The 24,330-nt window shown below is 42.9% G+C and overlaps 1 protein-coding gene across 23 annotated transcripts in view; it reads left to right on the top strand.

Annotated features, from left to right (window-relative positions):
* Positions 1-2,389: 2,389 nt before the first annotated feature.
* The window catches only part of EPB41L3 (erythrocyte membrane protein band 4.1 like 3), a 132,058-nt gene continuing 110,117 nt past the window's right edge, over positions 2,390-24,330 (top strand). For 10 of the 23 annotated variants that reach the window (XM_084619944.1, XM_084619930.1, XM_084619949.1 and 7 more), the window contains exons 1-2: positions 2,395-2,536; positions 4,398-4,497. The gene's annotated coding sequence lies outside the window, so the exon portion shown is untranslated. Of the gene's footprint in view, positions 2,537-3,521; positions 3,669-4,397; positions 4,498-24,330 lie in introns of those variants that run through there. The other 13 variants (XM_084619941.1, XM_084619939.1, XM_084619938.1 and 10 more) reach the window with 4 other exon arrangements.

Below are 24,330 nucleotides of genomic sequence, written 5' to 3'. Positions count from 1 at the left end.
TAAAACTATGAAACTAATTTTCATTTGCTACTGACACCTAAATTTGAAAGACAAAGTGGGTGAGATAATATCTTACATTGGACCAACTTCTGTTGATGAGAGAGGCAAGTTTTTGAGCTTACACAGAGCTTTTCTCCAGGTCCAGGTGACCTGAAGAAGAGCTCTGTGTACCTTGAAAGCTTGTCTCGCTTATCAACAGAAGTTGGTCCAAAAAAAATATTACCTCACCCACCTTGTGTCTGTCTAATATCTTGGGACCAACATAGCTACAACAACACTGAATACTTAGATTTGAAGACAGTCTCCAGAGGTGAAAGGAGTGATCTGGGGTCTCTTCCTAGTGCTGCCTAGACCTTGTCTGATTCTTCTCTCTCCTAATTGAACACTGCTGTAACTTCAATCACTCCAGTGGGGTTATTCATGATTAAGGCTATGTTTTAGTCACAGGTATTTTTAGTAAAAGTCATGGACAGGTCACAGGCAGTAAACAAAAATTCATGACCCTGTGACTAGTCCGTGACTTGTACTATATAACCCTGACTAAATCTTGGGCAGTGGGGGTGGCCCGGGGGTGCCGCAGGTTCTCTGGGAGGAGGGGGCGGTCTGGGGGTGCCGCTGTGCTGGGGGAAGGGGCTGGCAGAGCTGGTAGGCTCCCTACCTGGCTCCTCGCGACACCCCCTTAGGTGGAGGTGTGGCCAGACGGCTCTGGGTGCTGCCTCTGCATTGGCTCCGCAGCTCCCATTGGCCGGGAACCATGGCCAATGGGAGCCGCAGGGGCAGTGCCTGCATGTGGGGGCAGCACGTGGAGCTAGGAGCTGAGGTAAGGGCATGTCACCTTTTCTAGGGAACCCCCTGAGATAAGCACTGTCCAGCACCCCAGCCCCCTCCCATGCTGCAGCCCTGAGCCCCCTCCTACACCCAAATGCCTGCTGCCACTGTGGGGGCACGGCGGCCCAAGAATGCTCCAGTAGCAGCCGGTGCAGCTGGCCCAGGGGCTTCCTGAGCTGCTCAGGTGGCTCCTGGGCTAGCCGCACCGGCCGCTGCAGAAGTTATGGAAAGTCATGGAATTTGTAACCTCAGTGACAAACTCGCAGCCTTATTCATGATTTACAACTGAGTCGGAAGGGAATACTAGAGCCGGGTGAAAACTTTTCAACAGAACAATTTTCTGTTGGAAAATGCTGAGCTGATGGAATTGAAACATTCTGCGGAAATGTGGCTATTCCATTAAAACTTTTGAGGAAAACTGGACAGGAAGGCAGGCTGGCTGGCCCTGTTCAGAATTGAACAGCTTGAATTTTTTGGAAGAAAGGAAATTCTGCTTTCCAGCCAGCTCTGGTGGAGACCTTTTTGTGAGGGCCTGGGGAAAATCATGAAGACCAGTGTTTCGAAAAGTGGCCCAGTGCTTTGAGGTGGGGGGGGGGGGGAGGTGTTTAGCTTTTGGGTACAAAGATTTAAGACTCCTTAGGCCTGAGCTTCAGCGATACTGAGCACTTGAAATATCCTTTGTCTTCCAGGGGAGCTTTGAAGCTCAGGCCCCAGAATCTTAAGTTTCACATCCAAAGCCCATGGCCACTTAACCTCTCTGTTGCTAAGATATCTTATGTCTAAAAAAATCCAGAAATCAATGCATCTAAGTGCAGTGCTGCAAAATTCCAAATCTGGATCCTGCCAGATAAAATGGGATCCAGATTATTCAAGTGTACTAGGAAAAGCTGCGTATGTACTGAAGTTAGATGGTAAAGCTGGAGGAATGCTGCCAAAAACTAGCCCGCTCCAGGCGCTAATTTAGAGATTGGGGAAGAATAGTAGAAGCAAAAACTAATCTTAGTGTTGCTACAATGTCTGGTTTATCGTCAAAATTTGGCAGGCTCCAGAGCTTGGCTCTGAGTTTGTCGTGATACGGTGGAGCTGCAGTGTAGCAGGGCCCAGGTTCTGAAGGTGCGTTAGGAGCAGCTCGGCCTTTAGACAGTGAAGGTTGGGGGTTTGGGGGGCGCAGGGTCCAGGTGCTGAGTCTGGGGTTGGTCGCTGCCTCGGCGCGCAGTGCTGTTCAACGCCGTCGGTCCGCGTTTGGGCGCGGGCGCGCAAAGCTGAGCCGCTACACTTGATCTCCGAGCCTGTGGTATTTGCACGGAAAGGGGCCAAATTTGGGCAGGATCCGGCCAGGGGACAGAGCCGGGTGCCTGCCGCGCGGACGACACTGGGATACATTAGGGTGAGGAGTTCCCTCTGGGGGTGGGAGCCGCGAAGCGCCTCTTTCTCCGCGGAGCCGGCGCGGGGCTGCTGCGCGCCAAAGCCGGCGGATTCCGGCGGGCTCCAGCTTTTCCCGTTTTCCGCGGCGAGGGGCTTTTTGAAGGCGCCTGCCTCCCCAGTCCTGATTTGCTGGGCTACCGCGGCGGGCTCGTCCTGGGCTGGGCTGCTGACGCGTGGCGGCGGCGGCGGCACGTCCCTCTGACGCGTTGGACCCAGACCTGGACCTAGCGGAGACCCGGGCTCCAGCTCGCTGCTGCTGCTGCTGCTGCGCCGGTTTGCCAAGGTACCTTATCCCGGCACCTCGCTTCGCTTTTACCCTGCCTGCCAGTGCGGTTGCAATTTCCTCTGCTGCGGGCGGGCGGGGGATCTCCGCGACCAGGGGCGTTTTTCTTTTTCTTTTTTCTTTTTTAAAAATCTCCTTTCGAGGAGCCATTTTTAAAGTGATCCGTGGCGGGGGGTGAGGGGGAAACTAGGGCGAGATCTGCGCGCAGAGCCCTGGGTGTCGCTGCCCCTTCCCTCCGCACCCCTGGAGAGCCGCTCGGATTTAAAAAAAAAAAAAAAAAAGCCATCGACCCGCCTGCCCTCCAGCTGCGGCGATGCGGCTCGCCAGCCGGCCGCCCGCTCTTCCGGCGCCTGGCTCGGGTGGTCCCGGGGCTGTGATGCGGTGGTCTCCGCAGCGGGGGAGGCGTCTGTTCGGGTGCCTCGCCGCTGGGTTTGCTGCGCTTGCCCGGGATCTTCCCGCCGACGCGCTGGGAAAAGCCTGCGCTGGGCAACGGGTGCCAGGGGAGGGGGCGGATAAGGGGTGTTTACACAAGGCATCGATTTCCCCCCCCCCCCCGAGGAAACTTCTCTTGTCTACGGGACAGCTGCGCCAGTGCGGGGAAGTGGGGTGCGTGGATTGAGCTCTCTTGTCATGGCACCTCCATAACCCTCCCCCCCCTAAGCTGGGCAGCCTCCAGTCGAGTTGTTCCCATTCATCCCCGTGCTGAGCGCAGTGGCGTGCCAGCTGCATTGTTTACCTGGCGGGCTGGCAAGGGGGGTTGTTGCATGTATCGTGTGAAGCCTGATGCGGCGGCGGCAGTACTTCTGCGAGTGAGCGGGGTTGGGAGTCAGCTGTCCGGCTCCCCCCCCCCTTGAAATCGGTTAGGCTCTTCTTGTGCGTCGTCTTGTGGCGGCGGAGTTACTGCTTGTTGTGTGTGTCCCCCCCGCACTCCAGCCCGTGGCTTCTGCAATGCGGTGGGTGTGGTTACATAGTAACTTGGAGCTCTGGACCTCTGCAGTGGCAGCGCTGTCTCCTCTCCTGTTTTTAACGTTTCCAATGCCAAGGTTTCTCTCGGCTGCACACTGGCCTGGCGTCTGAAGTTGGGGAAGAGAGGTTCTTGCGAGCGGAAGGGAAAGATCGAGGGAAACAGATGGTATTAATCAGATGTGAGGGATGGGGGTAGGGAGGGAGAGAAACAAGGGGTCGGACAAGTTTTGCAATCGTGTAATTTCAGTGCTTGTGTTTTCAGTCGTAGCGTTGGGTTGAGGTGGGTACTTTAAAAATGTTGCAGAGATAGATATGTGCATGTTCTTCGCCACAGCTTAGACAGCAAAGATAAACCAGGTGGGCTAGAAAGTTCACAGCGTGCTGTCATACAGTTGCCGTATTTTCATGTGCAGTTACAGAATTATTCATACTCTTTTGGTTTTATTCGCTTTAACAGGAAACTTGAGGGTATTTTGTTGGATTTAAAAAATAGAAGAGGGAGTGGCTCTGTCAATCTCGTGGTACTAGGTTCTGTATTTAGCTCAGAACAGAGTTTGTGGAGAAAGAAGGGATAGCTGGGAGGGGTATTTTTAATTGTTTAGCTTTGTCAGAAATACACTACACTTGAACATTTACACTTCCATAATAATTAAAGGCAGTAAAATCAGTCTTTTGTATTTTTTTTTAAATTTTCCTCATAGCATTGTCATTTTATTGATATAATAGAATGTACTGAAAGACTCGCATTACTCTGAATACTACTTCTGAATATGTGCCTAAACCTTATTTATACTTGAGGCAAACCTGGAACCCACCTGCTAAACTGACCCTTGTGCATCACTTTGAGGTAGGAACAAGCAAAAGTACTTATTTCACTTGACTTGTAATTTTTTAGGGAGAAGAACTGAAGAATCACAAGTCAAAGGTGACACTCTCCACAGTAGTGTTATCTCCTACGCAGTGAACCATTTACAGTTAAATAATCTAGAATTAAAGTAAGTGTTTTCACTCTTAATTTACTGTTAGACTTTGGTTAAGTTAATATAGTGGTTTGTTCAAAATAAATATTGAAGATAACCTTTAAGTACAATATAAGAAGCAAAGTTAATCTTCCTGTGTCAGTTAATTGGTTAAAATCGTTGTGTGACAATTTGCTGCATCAGTATTTTTTTTCTTTCATGTTGTTGTACCACTCTCCTTGGATGGGAACTCTCCACTCTAACATGACGATGAAATTTGCACATCAGAAATAATATAGTGGATGGAAAGAGAGGGATCACCACATTAGAGTGAAGAGCGACTGCAAGTTTATTCTGTATGATTCCATTAGAACAGGAAGGCTCCTTGTGATTCTGTTTTGCTACAGTCCTGTTCACTGCAGTGGTGAATGATTAGAACCAGAGAATATTAGCTTAAACACATGGTGAAATATTTTTAATATATCCTACTTTATTTAATCATACTAATATAGCCAACATTGAATCTCCCTTCACCTAATTCATCTTACAGTGGCGTCCCCTTATTAAAGTGATGTTTATTGATGCCAGTGATGTTTTTCTTCTAAAGGGTTAGCCAATATTATTGGAAACTTGACAGGTACATTATAAGAGCTCATCTGATGTCAGTCTGCCTTTGACTTGCTACTGTGGTCTAAAGGTTTTGTCTTTGTCGTGAAGAAAAGCGGGGGTGCGTGCCCAGAAGCAAGGAGAACTGTAGCAATGAAGTCATTGCGCTGCCTTGTTATGACATCACTCTGGCTCAAGGAAATGAGGGTGGGGCACTGAAAATCAGACTGTCTGAACCATCTTTGTTTTAACTTTGTGTCTACTACATGAACGAGACTGATGCAGCCTTGCCTTAGGAACTGCAGCACAGCTGTTGGGCATTTTTTTTTTTCCCAAAGGAGGAACAAGTAGAGGTGAATCTAAAGTTTGTATATATTTACAGATAAAACAAGATGAGATGCAGGTTTTCATCTGTAGTGGAAATCTGCAAAATATTTACCCTTGCTGAACAAAAATTTCCTCTAAGAGGAAAAATCCTCTATTTGTGTGAGGACTTTGTAGTTTATTTATAAAACAATGAAGCTCTCAAACAATGTGAATATTCACAATCAGTTTGATATATGGAAATGTATTCATTTAACATATTTCTTTGCTAGGTATATTATATGTTTTGGTGTACTGGAAATGATGTATTCCTTGTTAAAATTTATGTAAAATGTCTTTCTTGTATTTTAAGTATTTATTTTGATTTAACTAACAGTAAAATAGAACTTGAAATTGGGTATTCATTCAGTGGGTAATATTTAAACTTGATTCATGTAATTCTCATGTACCAGTAAACGGTGGTATATGACACGGAGGAACAGTCAAAGAATTTTTAAAGTATGTTACAAAAGAACATTTGGTTCCTAAGATTCAGTATATCAGTGGTATCAGTTACTACTCTGACAACATACTCAAAAGTACTTGCTTTTACAACCATGAAGTTTTTTTCCTTTGAAATACAGAATATAGGTCTAATTCTGCAAGTACACATGACTAACCTGGAGTAGGTCCATTGAAATCAGTGTGGTTACTCGTTTAAGTACATTTATTTTGAAGGATGTGGTTCTTTAAATGTAGATGACAATGTTGTGCTATGTTTTGTTTCAGGATCCTATTTATCGCATTTTATACTGGCAAGACATTACATTCCTGAAAAAGTGTTTGAATTTTCAGAGTGTTCTGTTAGGGCTTTGACTTCTAATTTAATTTAATCAATCCGTGATAAATATGAATATAATTTTGAAAAAAGTGATTACTTCCCAGCTGCGCTGAGAATTGTGTGATGGGTTCCTGAATAGGGTATATTAATTCTCTAGGTGGATTGTTTATACTAGGTGCACAACCTGTAGAACACGCAAAAAAGTCTTATATTATTATCCACAAATGTAGAATGCTAAATGAAAATAGATTTAGAAAAGGGTAGTTAATAGCTGAGACGTTTACTGCAGTAGCAAACTTTTTTAAAGACTTTATAGATATGAGCAGGTTAAAAAAAATATCCTGAAAGCTGTCTAACACTGAAAATGAACTTCTACCCTTTCTCCCTCCCCCCCTCCCCCAATTTGTGGTGATGAGGGAAGTATTGACTGATTAATTTCTGAAATTAGGTGTTTAATATATACTCCGGTGTGCACTTGTTGAAAACAAGAAGTCTGGCTATAGTTTTGATTCCACAAGCTTGTAACTAAGAGGAATCGTATCGATTTTTCCGTATTATCAGAAGGTCCATATGTGGGTCATAACGGGACATGAACATTTCCTTAAGCAGAGCTTCCGTTTCTTACCCTGGCAATGGACCTAATATTTCAATTATCTAGTGAGAGACTGCTAGATGTGTAATAGGAAAGAGGATGACCTTCCAAAGCTCTTGACATCTGGGAGAAGGAACAGCTCGGGTAGTAGAGAAGAAATAATAGCTAACCTATCAGTCTGCCTTCAGTAAGAGAAGTCCTGCAGGCTTATTGCTCCTGCCCCTGCCATTACTAATGGTTGTCACTATGGGCATCAGTGCAGAGGAACCTCAGGAAGAATGTTTAGAACTGATTGGCTGGAAAAAAAACCCCAGAAATGGGGTCTCAGTATTTGAGACAACTGAGTTAATATGAGGATAATGTGGAAATGTCGCATGCAGATTCAGTGTTTTTCCCTTGTGAATTACTGAATAAATAAACTCAAATAATTGACTTTTTGCCTTTTAACCTAAATTAAAATTTAATGTTCACATTTCACCTGGTCATTGTTTATTATTCTATTGTACCAGCAGAACTAAATGATTATATTTAATTCTTGCTTTCATGAACATTCCATATCTTAGCCTTCTGAATCACTTGTGACTTGCTTAGGATGCAGTCAGTGAGATACAATGCATGAAAGGTGCTACATAAATAAAATGAGGCCTGGTGAGTGTTTCCTGTCTGTAGGGTGCTTATATGAAATATTTGTTTTCACTTTCAATCCTCACAGTCTTCCACCACCCTCTACTGTACAGATGGTTCATTTTGAAAGCACTCTGCTTTACAGAAAGACAGTCATTTTTCATTGAGTTCTTAATCTATAACATTTGAATCTCTGTGCAAGATGAGAAACCAAGGTAGGAGTAAGTGTGTGAGTGTTGGGAGAGAGAGGGAGGAAACAGGGGAAGGGCGGGGAAAATTGTCCACCAGATGTCTGATACCACTGTGAAAAGGTTTTCATTTATAGGGTTAAAAAAGAATGTGGAAACCAAGGGGACTTGGTATTGGGGGGGAAACAGGGCTAGAAGAAAATATTAAAAGCATATGTGATCAGTGTATAAAATTTTAGGGGAAAAGAACAATTGAAATAATGTGTACTGTTATGAGCATATACAAGTATTTACATATGCGGGGAGGGATAGCTCAGTGGTTTGAGCATTGGCCTACTAAATCCAGGGTTGTGAGTTCAATCCTTGAGGGGGCCATTTAAGGATCGGGGGCAAAAATTGGGGATTGGTCCTGCTTTGAGCAGGGGTTGGACTAGATGACCTCCTGAGGTCCCTTCCAACCCTGATATTCTAGGATTATGATTAATGTGTGTCTGTGTGGAAGCACTGTAACATTGATAAATATAATAGCATCCATAAGTCGCATTAGAGGAGGTCTATAAAACTCTTGAATGGGGTGGAATGAAGTTGAAGTTCCTGAGTTAAAAGCTAGAGAGACTACCCTCGTACGATATATGTACATTGTGAAGTAGATTTGGCTCTTAAAACAGCATTTTTTCCTAAAAGAGGTTGTCAGTGGCAGCTGGTGCCCAGGATAGCTGATGGTACTGTGGGGAGCAGTCTCCCTGTAAGGGGATTATATTTTTCAAGTGGAAAAACTGACATGCTCTGGTAAGTGGGTTGGGGGTACAGTAAGAGGAGTGTTGGGGATGAGGGAAAAAGGAAAAGGGGTACTGTGTTTTCTCTTCTCTCTTACCCATTCTCTCTTTCAAAGTGAAAAACTGGAGCAGTTCACAGTAAAGGGCAGGGTAGACGATAACAGTATATTTATCATTGTCAGCATGTCACTGTTGTCTCCTAGTCCCAATCTCTTCCCTTCAAATCTAGCTCTTGCCCTACCATCTCCTTCTTCCACCCACACTGCCAACTGACCTACAACTTAATTCACCAACTGACTTCTTCCTTGCAGAATCAACCATGCCAACTAAATCCATCCCCTCGTGAGTCAGAACCTCTCCAACCCAACCCCTATTGGCTCAGGAACGCTCCTCATCCACCGCCCTCAGGAACACTCCTCACCCTCCTTACTTAACCTCTCTACAGCTCAGAACCACACACTCAGCTCTTAACCCTTTCCTATCGGACAATCCTCAGAACAATCCCTACTCCTGCCTCACACCCAAGGTTAACCATCTTGCCACCCCTCTCAGAAATCCAATATTTTGTGCTAGGTCTGGAAAAACAGGAGCAGAGGCAAAAGGGGGATGAGAGTGCAATCTGAGGTAGTCCAAAAGAAGCCCCTATTCCTTGCTCATTTTCTCCTCGCACTGCTGAGTGCAGTCTACATGCTTCAGGCCAAGAAGTCCCTGTGGAAACCACATGTATTGCAGCCTCAATGGGCTGGAACATCTCCAGCCCCTACAAGAGTTTCCCAGTGGCAGCAGGTGGTACAGAACCTTGCAGAAAATCAGCCACACAATGCAGTTGTGACATTACTGGGGATTATTTATGTCATTGATCCCTGGTGGGGGTGGTGATGTCTGGTCCTCATGAAACCAGGGGCAACTGTAAATGACACCTCACTGTTTCCTCAGGAGTAGTGGTTGCAATCAAAAATGTTACTTAAAAAGACCGTAACAAACAAACTGAAGAGAAGGTTCTTGCAGACCCAGGAAAAGTATGTTTTAGACTGACTCGGGGCCGGATTCCTGCACCCTCACTTGTGCAGAGTAGCACCTAACTCTGCAAATAGTCCCATAGAAATCACTACGCCTACTTATAGAGCTTGGAACTATTCAGTAAAGTAAAGGCCTCAGAATTTGGGTCTGTGAACATTAGTTAGTTATACTGAGAGCTTCCCTAAGGGTTCTGGAGATGGTAATCAGATGAAGTAATCAGAGAGGTTAGCATTTTTGTTGAGTTATTACTGGTCAACTTTTCAGAAGTTGATAGCAATATATCACTTTAAAAATTACCTTGCATACGTAATTGTATCTTTCCTTTCTTCCTTTTTCCTTTGTGCAGATATGGTTTTGTTTGTTAATAGCAAGGAGCACTGATTTAGAAAAATTGGCTAGTACTTCTGCTCTCACCCAAAAGGGAGAACCTCTCCCTTCCCTCCCATTATTGTATGATTACTTTCTGTACTTTTCCTGGCCAAGAGTCTGGAGTCAATTTGAAATAAATGTACGTTAGCGAATAGTTGTTTATAATGAAGGGTTTGTGTCATGTGGCAGTGTCGTCATCTTTGATTTCCATCTCTCAGCTCAGCAGTTGCTATGGGGCCGAATTTCTATCTTCATTCAATTTCTGTGGTCTAATATTTGCCAAGTGTTCAATCATGACTCCTTGGCATGCACTTGGAGGGCCAGACACGCCTTTTGCTACGTGATCACCACCGCCAGCTACTCTCACTAGATTTGGATGAGAGTTGAGTGAATTGCCAGCACCAGCTGCAAGCAAACCACCCTTTCTGGGTGTAGCTGTCTCCTATGCAGTGGTATTGCCTGTTAAATTCACCCCATACACCCCCATTATGCAATGTATATTATCTTCAATAAGAAAAGGCATAACTGGAAGTTCAGATATAAAAAGGTGATGTTTCTGAATAGTGATAGTAGTATTATATTTATTATATCTCACTGTTTGACTGGAAGTCCTTGTGTCCTAGGCACTGTATGCATAGTAAGAGAAGGACATAGAACCCTTCAACCCGACCTGAACCTAATGGGACCTGACTCCAAGTGTCAGGTCTGGGATGGGTGGGGTGGGAAAACAACTGGACCTTCTTGGGCACAGGTCAAGTCAGCTGTCCTTCTCCTGCCCGTGCTGGCCACCACCACCTTGCTGCGCTTTGTGTGATGGGTGGAAGAATCACAGCACCCCTCACTCCGCAGAATGTTACTCCTGCCGTGCTGACCCCACAGGCAGGGGGAGGTGAGCTGACCCCATGGGCAAGAGGTGCTGAACTCACAGGCAGGAGGAAGGAGCACTGACTCAGATTCCTGGAAAGGGTCAGGAAATAACTTGATCCTCTCGGACTAAGATCGGGCATAATTAGACCTCTAGACCCTGGTGCAAAGACCTTTTGATCTAAACAGGTAAGACAGACAAGGTGTGTCTACACTGCCATTAGACACCCTTGACTGTGCCAGCTGTCTCAGGTGTGTGGGACTGTGTCATTGTGATGTAGATGTTTGGGCTGCAGCCCAGGGTCTGGGACCCTCCCACCTTGCAGGGTCCTAGAGCCTTTGCTCAGGCCCAAGCCTGGACATTTACACTGCAATTGAACAACTCCTTAACCTGAGCCCAAGTTAGCTGGGAATAGAACCCATAGCTCTTGATTCCCAGTCCTATGCTCTATCCACTAGAGCAAGCTGACTCTCAGCCAGTAGTCTTCGGATACCGAGGCTTGATTAACCAATATGTTACTTTCACCCCTGACAACAGGACAACATTGGAGTAAGTCGAGTGACTTACCAGTACTCTGGGGCCAGCTCTGGCCCCCGGAAGGGGCGGGGCCTAGGGTGGAAGGGGCAGGGTTGAGGGGATCAGAGCCAGCCCCAGCCCACCCTGTAAGGTGAGTGCTACTCCCCCTCCCCCACTGGGGTAGCAGCAGCAGCCCGGGACTCCGAGGGCTATTTAAAGGGCCCGGCGCTCCCCTGTTCTACCACCCTAGCCCTTTAAATAGCTGCCGGAGCCCTGGGGAAGCGGCTGTTTAAAGGCCCGGGGTGGCAGAGGCAGCTGGAGCCCTGGCCCGTTAAATAGCCCCTGGAGCCCCCGCTATCCCAGGGCTCCGGGGCCTATTTAAAGGGCCCACGGCTCCCCTGCTTCTACCGCCCCGGTCCTTTAAATAGCCACCGGAGCCCCACCACCGCTACTCCAGGGCTCCGGTGGCTATTTAAAGGGCCCGGGCGGTAGAAGCAGGGGAGCCCCAGGCCCTTCAAATAGCTGCCGGAGCCCTGCAGCCTCTACCCCAGGGCTCCAGCAGCAGGGCTCTGGAGGCAATTTAAAGGACCTGGGGCTCCAGCCACTGCTGGGAGCCTCAGGCCCTTTAAATTGCTCCCTGGGGAAGCCGGGCTGCCCCAGTACGGTCACCGGCTCTGGCCAGTATGCCGTACCGGAGCTTACTGACTTACTTTCACCTCTGGCTGGTGTAGTCATTGATTTCAGTGGATTGATACTAGTGTAAAATTTAAGAAAAGAAATGGAGCACCAGGCCCAAGATGTAATAGTCAAATATGTGATAACATTGTTAATTTCTTACACTGCAACATGCATTCCCCATGTCTCTTTATGGATCACTATAGAATCCAGAAAATTTCTGTTAATTATATATAATTAAGCCCCTTCATTTTCAGTTTAAACCGATTTTTACTGTAAACTCCCAGGTTTTACAAAAAGCATTATTCGTGGGGTTTTTTTTTCCAGTTTTCACCCTATTTTTTGTATCATTCAAATATATAAAAAATAACTTGTTTTATTAGGAAAATACAGTACATTGCATGAGATATATGTATTACGAGAACACATTAGTCTGTGTGTATATGCAAACCTGCCTGTTGAAGTAAGGTTATATATTAGTCTAGAAGATACACACAATAAACAAACAGGCATGCATGCAATCTCTGAAGTGCATACGCATCTGAATGTACTGATGAATCTCATGCCTACCACATACATATTTCAGGCTGTTAGCAGATAAATATTTAAAGACCTGACACACTAAAATGGGAAGAAAATGAAAATCCGTATCAGAATTCATTTCAGAACACAAGGAAATATTCAAAAGTTTAAAAAAAAAAAACAGGCGAAAAGGATGAAGCTGAGTGTATGCGCTGCAAATTGTGTGTCCCAATTATTAAATGTAAATATTTATAAGCCGATAGTTCTGTCTACAACAGTAAACTATTTATTCAAATTAAAAGTTTTATTTGGATATTAGAGTTGTATTGTTTTCTTAAACTCAGAGGTAGCATTGTGTTTTGACTTCTGTTTTAATTCTGCAGCAAACCACATTGAATTCCATTCATCAAATCATTAATCTACTGAATACTTTTTCCCCTGTCCTTCCGTCCACCAAAATAAACCCCGATATTTAACCAGAAAAATTATTAATAGCTTTTTCCACTGATTTTCATCTTTTTGTTGTTGTAATAAACGCTGATAAATTCCTGGGAAAAATTAAATAAAATAAAACCCAAAAATGAAGGGCTATCTCTCTCTCTATAAAAGAGAACAGTAATGTTGTTTCCATGTATTGGAGCACTATTGTAGTACAGCTCTAGTTGGTAGCTTTTCATTCCTTAACCGCCACCTTTTTCTCCTAAAAATAGTAGCAAATTTTAGTGGACTACAGGAGCGGCAAAAGTTTTTTGAGCAAAAATTTTAGTTGAACAGTAGTATTAAGAGCAGATTCAGGATGATCCAGGGGGTATAAATAGGGATAACATAATAAAATTGAGCAAAGGAAAAGATGGGCTGGATAATCAGGGGGAAATGTACTAACAGTGAGACTTATTGGACTGTGTAAACAGTCTCCTTGGGGAGCTAGTAGAAAGCCCATCGCTTGAATCATTTAAAAGTTGACTAGACAGAGCACTCAGCAGTACAATATAGGAAACAAACTTGTGGTGGAGATGGATGGACAGGTTGACCTAATTTCCATCTCTGATTTCTATGATTTATTAAAGACTTTTGCAGGCCTTCTGCTAGAGGGCTAATGGAATTTGAAACATGGCAGTTATAAGCGTCCTTTAATAGTGTGCCAGCACACTGTTGTATTTGGTCGCTTAGTTGTAGCATTAGTGTGGATAATTCATCCCATTGCTGCAGACTGAACAGACCGTAATTACAGGCAGGGTTTTCCAGTTCATTTTGGCATTACTATTCCTACTGGTTTGAATTCTATGTTGAGTCACAGCCCTGCAGTCCCGTTGCCTTCAAAAAAGCCTCAGCTGCTGCAGGGTGGTTTGGCTGATTTAGTTTATTAAGAGCTGTGGGGCCTGATGCTGCTTGTGGATCCTTTGAGGTGGGGTGCTGGGGAAGAAAAGCCTCTCGACCTCCACTGAGAGAACCCTGATGCCTTGTGATAGGAAAGAGCCCCCACCCACTTCATTCAGAGATGTAAATATATTCAGTTAGGCTCTCTCTCTGCATATATTAAATGCATGTCTACTTATATATGTGCATAATTGAATACACCACGTCATTAAATATTGATGGTATGGGGAGACACTGCACTCTCCAAAGTTACATCTAAAGCCAGCCTGATTTTGACCCATCCCTACTGACCCCAATTCATACAAAACTAAACCATCCATCTGACATTTCACAGGCATAATCTCATACCTGGATACAAATTTTCTCACTCATTTTCTTAATGGGGATAGCAGGACTCCTCTTTCCTAGGTTGTTGATGCTTTGCCCTCTTGCCTGCTTCTGTATGCTGCATGCAGCTCAGATAAGGAGCTTTTCCATAGACTGGATCACTGAGCAGCCAGGGGAGAAGGGAAAAGAAGATGCAAAAGCACTAGGAAACTGTGGACCCTTCCTTGAAATAACAGGTTTCCCTTTTTTCTAAGATCCTGTGTCTTGTTTTTTTTCCTCCCCACACGGAGTGCTCTCAGTGCTCTGGTCTACAGTCTCAGCCAAGAGGCTATATCTACACTGTAAATAAAATCCCACAGCTGGCCCGCACCAGATGATTTGGACTAAGGGGCTGTTCAATTGCAGTGGAGATGTTTGGGCTCGGGCTGGTGCCTGGGCTTTAGGACCTTATCACTAAGATAAATATCTTGATTATGCCATCATCTCTACTTTTCCCAAGCTTTGCTCAGTGTATTTACCACAAGCACAAAACTGAAAGAAAAGCTGACTTTCACATTTTTCATCAAGTCAGTATTTTTTTATGGAGAAAGATGAAATTTATGTTTTCTCTTAAATCCATGCCAAATGTTTAATTCTGTCTCCATCATAACTCATGAATAAGACTCTGTGTTTGTTACGGAGGTCACAGATTCCATGACTTTCCATGACCTCTGCGACTTCTGCAGCAGCCCAGTGCGCCTGGCCCAGGGGCCGCCTGAGCAGCTCTGGCAGCCCTTGGGCCAGGCGCGCTGGCCACTGCTGGGGCAGTCTCGAGTCTCCCCACCCCAGCAGTAGGAGTTTGGGTGTGGTGAGGCTCATGGCTGGGGGTGCGGGATGGTGCTTACCTGGGAGGGGCTCCCCAGAAGGAAAACAGGAACTCCCCGTCCTCATCTCCTAGCTCCATGTGCTGCCTCCACCTGTAGGCACTGCCCCCGCAGCTCCCATTGGCCACGGTTCCCAGCCAGTGGGAGCTGCAGAACCAGGGCTTGGGGGCAGAGCGGAGATGGAGCTAGGTGATGGAGGTTGTCGCTTCCTGGGAGCTGGGTAGGGAGCCTGCCCCATCTCTTCCCCCCCCCCCAAGCACCCGCAGTGCCCCCCTGAGCCATGACTCCCCCCGTGCACCCCCCCACCACCAGACCACCCGCGGTGCCCCCTGCAGCTGCAACTCCCTCCCCAGCACCCGGGACATCCCCAGGGCTGACCTCCTGACCCGCCCCCCCCCACCAAGTTTTAGTCATGGGTATATAGTAAAAGTCGTGGATTGGTCACACCCTATGAATTTTTGTTTATTGTCCGTGACCTGTCCATGACTTTTTCTAAAAATCCCTGTGACTAAAATGTTACTAATGAATGGTTTGGCCTAGAAACACCAAATGTGTTTGGTCTTGATGAGAGTGGTACTTTGAGTAGCCTTGGAGGTTATGAGGGAACTTTACGTTGTGAAAGCTGCTTCCTCATATGTTATGAAATGTGCCCCCTCTGGAGTTTCTAACTTTGCACAGATTTAGTTGATTTAAGACAACCTGCATCTGCCCACTGAATTTCTTAAACTCCTTATTTTTTCCATCAAACTGCATGCTTGTAGATCAGAATTAAGGTTGTGTAGGTTACCTTAACTCTGTACTTCCATACTTTATCATTATTTTTCTTTAGGTGAATCTTAACATACAAATTCCATGCTATCAAACGTTTGTGTTTTCTGAGAAAACAAATCTTTCTTAAAAGCCTTTCCCATTAAGTAACGGATGGACATTTGCAAGCTTAACTCCAGCTTATAGTTTTGTTTGTTTTTGTTTCTTGGTGTTTTTTTTTTTTCAAACATGTGCCTCCCCAAAAAACCCTAGTTTTCCTGCGGGTTTGTGATCCTAGAGTAGGTAATGCCATCTCTTCACTGCACCCAGTTAATGAAGAAGGAGGTGCAGAGTTAAGCAATTGTGGAGGGATTCTGGTTTGTTTGTACAATACTCAGCACTTTAGGGTATGTTTACCCAGCAGCTGAGTGCGAGTCTTCCAGTCTGGGTGGACAGACTCAAGCTAGCATGCTAAAAATAGCAGTGTGGATGTTACTGCACTGGTGGATGCTCGAGCTAGCTACCCTAGCTCAGGTGGCCTCTGCCAGTGCAGCTGTGTCCACACTGCCCTTTTTACCTCGAGCCCTGGTAGCATGAATCTGCCTATCCTCGCTGGGAGGCTCACTCCTTGTTGCAGCATAGACAGATATACCCATAGCGTGTTGGTCCATGAGTAGGGCTCCTAGATGCTGTGGTAATAGAAATGATTAATAATAAGGATGGTATTTTTTTTTAAAAAAATCGTGCTTAAATTCTCTGTAATGTTCTGTTAGCAAATGGTTTGCTCTGGAAATATCTTAAGTATTTAAAAGACTCCTGTGAGGTAGTTTTGAAAACATGCTTTGCATCTATGCTTCGCTTGTAGATTACATTTAGAATGTTTTTAATTAATGGGAGTTTATACTACCACTGCATTGGTTAAAGATGTGTGTAGACTACGTAACAAGATCCTCTGTATCAAAGTAGGTTCTTTGGCTGTTTTTGCATTCAGTCCCTTCTGATTGCTACTTTCTCTTTAATTATCCCGTCTGTCGACAAGAGCAGTGCATTTCCTGCAGTACCTCATTGTTCTGAGTATCGGCAGTGTCTCACCACAGTAGCAGCTGTACTGTGCTGCTTTGCTGTTTGCCCTTCCTTTTTTCACTGACATTTTTGTAATCTTGTCAGTGTTTATTCTGTCCAAAGGGCAAGGCAACATGTAGGAATGAGGATGCCTGATACTCCACTCTGATTTTGTCACATTACTTTGAAAAAACTCACTCCAGAATGCTTGGCCCCAAACTTGACCTGCCTTTGTAACTGTTTGGAAAGTCTGTGCAAATATTTGTTCCCTGCCTCCCACCCCTCCCGAATTGAAACACCTCTTTCTATGGTGTGTTTTCATAGAACAGATACCAGTATGTATTAGATGTTATAGCAACAAATTATTGTGTACATGCCATGGTGATACAAATTTCAATAAGGAGACAGATGTCATTTTCTAGCTTCCAGGGGGTTATAAACTGTTAAATAGATATATTTAGATTATTAAAAATGCCTTGCCACTTTCCTTTTAAGCAGCTCTGGGGCTGGTTGTCTCTGTTCATAACCCCAGAGTTGAGGATATGTTTCCTTAATAATGTCCTCTCGGCTTATAAAGTTGTAAAAAAATAAAAACACTGTGCGATGGAGCTTGGCAAATGAGCCAAGGTCTCAGCCAAGGAAATGCATTGTCTATTAATTTTCTAAACAAAAGTAGTTCAGCTGAGTGCAAATCTCCCTTTCTCTGTTTTGGATGCTTTTCACACTGGTATGATGTGTTTTTTTGATTTTTGCAAAATAGAATTGAGAAGCAGTTATTAATTTCTGTGTTGTAGGAGATTGGCATTAAAAAGCTGCTAAGATAGTGATCGAATGGTAGTTACTGTGCATGAACAATAACTTAAAAAAGAAAATAAAAGTTTATACAGTACATAACCTTGAGTATGAATGTGTTTGCGTGATAGCATGAACAGAATGGCTTCCTACTTAAAAATTGCATTATCACTGATCGGAGGTGTTAGTTAGGCCACTATTCAGTCCTTGACCATACTATTTGAAGTCCAATATCTGGCAACCCATCAGGCCTGGAATCCCACTGGGTATCAGGCTTTTGTTTGTAGCTCTTGTAGATTTCTGTAGATCTGATCTTGATATCGTGTGACGTTTTGAAAGCAATTTTAAGTAACTTTTTTTCCAACTTTTAGTTGTTTTCTCTGTGAGCCCAGAACTGTTGGACACCTGTTAACAAAGGCCCCTAGCTTTAAAAATTGAGGGATACAAAATTAGTACCAAAGACTAATGACTTTAGACATTATTAAATATTATTTCTGTAAAATATGTAGCATATGCTGAAAATCTGATGTGGTGTGGAATAAATATTTTTTAATACTCTCTTGGGAGGATTTTCTTAAGACACTCATGGCTTCAGTGCTTGTGAGTAATGGAACCATCCCAAATTCATGTGTGCCATTCCTCACCAGCAAAAGAAGGCAGCTGTTTGAAACTTTGCAGAGACTTAGAATATTAAAAATAGTCCAGTGAAAGATAAAATGAGTGAGCAAAATACAGTGAGGCATTCAAAGATGAATTTATCACACAGTTCCACAATTTATTACAAGGAAAGCACCAAAACAGAATGACCAGATGTTTAAGGCACAGCGCTCTCTCTATCCCTCGGAGAGCAGTTCAACCAAGCTTCTTCTCTCATTCCACCATTGCCCAAAACCAATGCATCCTGCAGATGGGGGTGTCTGTACATGGACTGCAATGCATAGGAAGGTGGAAAAGCAACATCACCTGTACAATTTTCACACAGAGTCCCCACCCGTTGCTGTACCCTCTAAAAACCAAGCTTCATTCGCCCAGTGCTGGTCCACATGTGACCTACTACCCCCTGCACTGGCAAGTCACAATTGTATGGAGTTCTGTAATTGGCCACTGATGGGAGGAGGGCGAGTTTTATCCTCTTCATCATGTAACCAGGCCCACCACTTGAGAGTTCTGAGCAATGCAATTTTTTCCCCAAGAAGTCATTTGTATTTGATTTTTACATACAGGTATCATTGTTACCAGAAACAAATGAATCATAATGGTGGTGCCCATCATGTGCTAGACACTGTACAAATTTACCAGGACCACATCAAAACAGTAGAGCAGATTGCAGACTTAAATTAGATCGGTAAATTTAATTTAACCCCGCATTGCTAAAGTTGCACAGTGAAAGCCATAAAGTCAGGAGATGGAAAAACTGAGGTTTTGACCACCACAGTAACTTGGCTATATTGCTCGTTCTGTGTGTTTGATACATATGTTAATTGATTTAAAGATAATATATTAGACTGCATCTATAATGAGGAAAACAGAAGCAGGAAATACGTGTGTGTAATGCAGCTAATTAATAATGTATTGGAACCTTACCGCTTTCATTTGCTGTAATTTGTATATGGTGGAACCTTATACAAAAAAACTTAAAAAAAAAAACAAAAACAAAAAAACCCAACCTTTTAAACTTCCCCCCCTCCGAGTTTTTAAGGAGTTAGAAAGGGGGTGGTCCCATCTCCCTCCCGCCCCCCATCCCCAAAAAGAGAGAGAGATTTAAAATGAATAAAAGATGGAAACAGGTACAATCTAAAGCTCTTCACTTGAGAATCATATAAGGTCCTTGCTCTGGGGATTCAGGTGGGAAGAGGTTAGAAGCTCTGCTGACTTTGCCAGGGTACCTTGTAAACTCCTTAAGCAGCTACAGTAGCACTTCTACACTCTGTCTGCCATAAAGAATAATATTTTCTGCTAATAATATTTTCGACCTATGTGTAGAGGTGGTCCTCCACACAGGGATCTCATTCCTCCCGTGTGGAGAGCTGGGTCAGCACCTTGTGTGGCACAATCCCCAAATCCTTTTCCTGGGCCAAATGAAATCTCTCAGCGGGGGTAGAGACTGATCAGGCTGGAGGGGGACTGATCAGGCCAGGAGTTGGGTGGAGGGTGAAAAAAACACAGAGGGAGCACAAACCTCCTGGATCCACCAAGATAAAGCAAAAAGTGCAAAACAGCCCTATGTATTACCTTTTCTATACAAGCCTGTGACAGGATGTGGGCCCAATTCTGGGGGCAGCCTTTTACTAGGGAAGACTCTGACTGGATAGCACCATTGCAGCCTGATGGACAGGAAGTGGATTGGGTGCCGAGGACATAGAGCCTCCACGTGGACCCTCCCTGCCTCCTTCAGATCCCCCCTGGATATTACATCTGAGAGCCAGACTATGTTTGGGGATGTGGCAAACCTCCCTTTCCCAAATTACATAGTAGCTGTTGAGTTTAATAATTACACAGAAATTGTCAGCTATAGTGAACTAGATTCTGTAGACTCCTAAAAGACTAATAATTCTGTTTCAGCCATATGAATATTTAAATTATATCATTTACACTGCTAGTAATGACCATTATAATTAAGACGTGCAAACAGTTTTCAGTTAGACACTCTGTTTTCATATGTTCATCATAACGCTCCAAAAAAATTGCATTTGAAGTTTAAACAGTTCATACTCTCTCTGTGCTCAAAGGTGATTTAAAAAAAACCAAAACAGTTTAAGGTAGGGGGATGGATGGAAGGAAACTTTCAACTGTGTTTTTGAAAGAATTACTAATACATTATTTCCCCACTTACCCCCCCGCTTCCAAACTACCACAAGGATAACTCATACATGGACAAAGTGTAAAGCTTCATGTATGACTTGTACATAATCCTTAGCAAGGAGTGATTTTTTTAAAACTTGACATGGCTGAAACAGAATTATTAATCTTTTAAGAGTCTACAGCAAAGAATCTAGCTCATTTTAGCTGACAATTTTCTGTGTAATTATTAAGGTTGGCTAGAAAACAAGAATTGTTACATGAACATTTCATTTTGAGGTTTCCATTCTGATGCATTTGTTTCCATGCTGATGCAGAACAAAAGCAAGACCTTTACAAAAATTATAGAGAACTCTACCCCAGAATAGCCAAGAGCCAAGCAGCTAGGGCACTCACTTGAGGTGTGGGAGACGCACGTTCAAGCCCTGCTGTGCCTGATTTGAACCTGGTCTCCCACGTCCCAGATGAGTGTCCTAACCACTGGGCTAATGGCTATAATAGGGTGAATGCTTTCCCACACCTACCAGAAGTTTCATTTGGGACCAGAAAATCTGTCCCATTAGTTGGCATTTTTTTCAACAGAAAATAATTTTACCTAGGGCAGTGATGGAATCTCCATCCTTAGAGGTTTTTAAGGCCTGGCTTGACAAAGCCCTGGCTGGGATGATTTAGTTGGTGTTGGCCCTGCTTTGAGCAAGGGGTTGGACGAGATGACCTCCTGAGGTCTCTTCCAACCCTAATCTTCTATGATTCTACGAAACACTCCCAACCAGCACGAGTAATTATTAAACTGAACAGCTAGTATGTAATTTTTAGAAAAGACTTTGCCATGTGAATATCTGAAGGTAAGGCATCTTAGAGAAACTCAAGAAGAAAATCAACAACCTCAACAATAGTGTAATTTTAAAGTTAATACATTCCTTTCCTGTGATGGTGCCCCCATTTTGTTTAAATAGCAGATAACTTTTAGAAAGGTGCAGCCTTAATCTCATTTTAAAGCATTCTTTAGTTTCAGAAACATGAAAGCTAGATCAAAGTATTCAATTTATCTCTGACGTACTAGGCTAGACTTAAAGTCAAAGCATGTTGTGACTTCTAAATGTTTTAAGACAAGACAAGGGAGTAACTGACCTAGAATGTTCATCAACAGGCTAAATAATTGCTTCATGGTAATATTTTATTGGGATTGTTGATGGACCTTTGCCAGTCTTACGGTGAATAGTCTTCTTGTGAATAGACTGGCAAAGGTCCATCAACAATCCCAATAAAATATTACCATGAAGCAATTATTTAGCCTGTTGATGAACATTCTAGGTCAGTTACTCCCTTGTCTTGTCTTAAAACATTTAGAAGTCACAACATGCTTTGGCTTTAAGTCTTGCCTAGTACTTCTGAGATAAATTCAATACTTAGATCTCACTTTTTTAATTATTATTTGTAAGAGTGCTCTACTGCTGAAGTGCTAATGTTGCTTTTTTGTATTTTGAAACTGAGTGCTCCATCCTGATTTCTAATGTATGGAGTACAAGATCTGTAGTTTGAAAATAAGCTACTGCACAGCCTGGTTGCTAGCATCACAGTGAATTAGAAGCAAGAGCGTATGATAGGTTTTGCAAACCTCTCAAGCTTATTTTATTTTCTGGATGCTCAACTAATCTAAGTTTGACTTTTTTATCTGTCAGTTGTGTAATATTTTTTCTACTGTTTCTGTGCTATGACTGTACAAGGGATAGCATAATACCCCCTACCCAAAAAGCTACGTTGTCACAAGTAGTTACCGTAGTTGATATGTGGCATATAAACAGAGTATTTGGTTTCTTTTTATTTCAAGCATTTTTACTCCTTTTTCAGTTGCCAATTGAGTAATGTTTAAGTAAATCAAAATTTTGCAGCCATGATGTTCAAATGGGCTCAAATTCAGGGGAAAAAAAAGTTTATTCACCCCTATTCAGAAAACAGGATATTTATTGATGTGTGAAAAGCAGTCTTTTCAGGTGGTTGTGTATATATGATCCTAATCCAAATTAAAAGCTTCAAAGTGAGATGTTCGGTCTTTCACTTGCATTTATTCAGGATGGCCTTCCAGACCACAGCTATTTCATTGTAAGACTGGTGTCTGAGCTTTAGAATTAAACTGAACATTTTTGGAAATGGTTGTGGATATACTGTTCTTTTCAGAATATTTTGCCATTCATAATGTGGAAGAGTTTACCCACTTTCGGCCACCATTCTTCAGTTCTTTTTCGCACTCAGGCTATTGATAAATCCACTTTTTAAAGTTAAATTAATTAATAAAAGATGACCTGATTTAGAAGATAATGAGCATATTTAACACAAAACTTGAATCTCAAAAGGGGTGTGGTTCCAGTGCCTGGCTCTTAAAAACAGTAAAAAGAGCTTTTTTAGGAAATATTATAAAACAAGTGATGCATATTGGTGCCATCTATGAGCGCGACAGCTGGAAAGTTTAATTATAGGCTGGGAAGCCCTTCAGGGATTAAGGGAAGTGTTAGCAGAAGGGGTGAATGTTAATGACAGCTGTTTGCCGCAGGCCTCAAAGAGGCAAAGTGAATGTAGAATAAAAATACAAGTGTGGTGTTCAACATATGGTGGCTTTAAACATTTTAAAGCCCCAGCTTATTTGGCTCTTGATATATGAAACTGATTTATATGAAATCATTTTAAGAGCTTAGGCAAGAGAAGATTTATGTGTAAGGAAGAAAAATACGTATTAATTTCACAAACAAGTGTGATGGTTTGCTCCTTATTCAAGGATAAAGCATGAAACTGCATGACAGCACTTGCACATGACCAGATATAAATAAAAACTAGAGAATACGCATTTTTCACCTTGAGTTTGGTTATCAAAATGCTAATTATAATTGCAGTTGTGCTGGGAATCTGCATTAATGGTTAAAATTGGGTAATTCCAAATCATTGTGCTCTTGACAGCAAATGGCATGGGGAAATCCTCCATTTCTATTAATAGCACCCACTAGCATCACTGCATAGTTGAGGTTGGGTCAGTATTCCGTTAATGCCTTTTTTCTTGGGTGTGGGGTGGTTAATTATTTCATAAAATAATTTAATCACGCCTGAACCTTCAAAATACATTTTCCTTTTTAAATACAAGTTCTCCCAAAATAAGTTGATCAAAACATTTTTTACACTTGTATAACTGAATAGTTGTTTTTCAATTGATAAATTATTAATTCATGACATGCTCTAATCACTGTTGCTGGTTCTTTGGGAGAAGGAGGGGAACAATAACGTCCAGATTATTTAATTTTGCATGGTGATTATAGTACATGTGTTGTAATTTCATTTCATCAGGATTTTTACTCTAAATACCTCAGAGAATAATGGCATTTAAAGAGATGTTATTGCTTACCAAAGGAAATAAAGTGTGTTAAGATCTGTCTTCATTAGATTAATAAGAAGTATAACAGATCTGCTGCATCTCTATTATAGATCTTATGGTGTGGAAGCATTGGTACATTGGTGTGAAAGTTCATTGCCGGGTACAAGCTAATTTAAATATATAGCCATTATTTTAATATATTAAATAGTAATATCTATATCTCACATGATCTTATTTGGCGATTTAAAAAATACACAGTCTCAAGACAATGTATTGTAAATAAAAAAGGAACCTACGTACCCATATATATATATAGCACATTTTTCTTACCATATGAGGTCTCTGGATGTTAGAACAGTTATCCCTGGAGGAATTTGCGTATGAATACTGATATTAAATGTATAGCTAAGAGATAAGTCAGTGCAACTGACTTGCTGAAAAAGAATTAACAGTTTTAGTTTAGTTTTTAAACTAAACAGTTTTAGTTTAGTATTGCACGTTTTTTGTAGTTTTTCATATTGTCTGTTATACTTGTACTCCAAAGCTGCTTGCTAGTGTGGCCACATAGCTCATGATCCTGCAACCCATACTCCCACAAATATTCACTACTCGCATGAGTGTTCAGTGGGACTACACATGTGAGG

The sequence above is a fragment of the Lepidochelys olivacea genome (assembly GCF_965140295.1).
Source record: "Lepidochelys olivacea isolate rLepOli2 genome assembly, chromosome: 2".
Lineage (NCBI taxonomy): Eukaryota > Metazoa > Chordata > Testudines > Cheloniidae > Lepidochelys > Lepidochelys olivacea.
The sequence above is the reverse complement of the archived record's forward strand: the minus strand, read 5'-3'. Positions and strand labels throughout refer to the sequence as shown.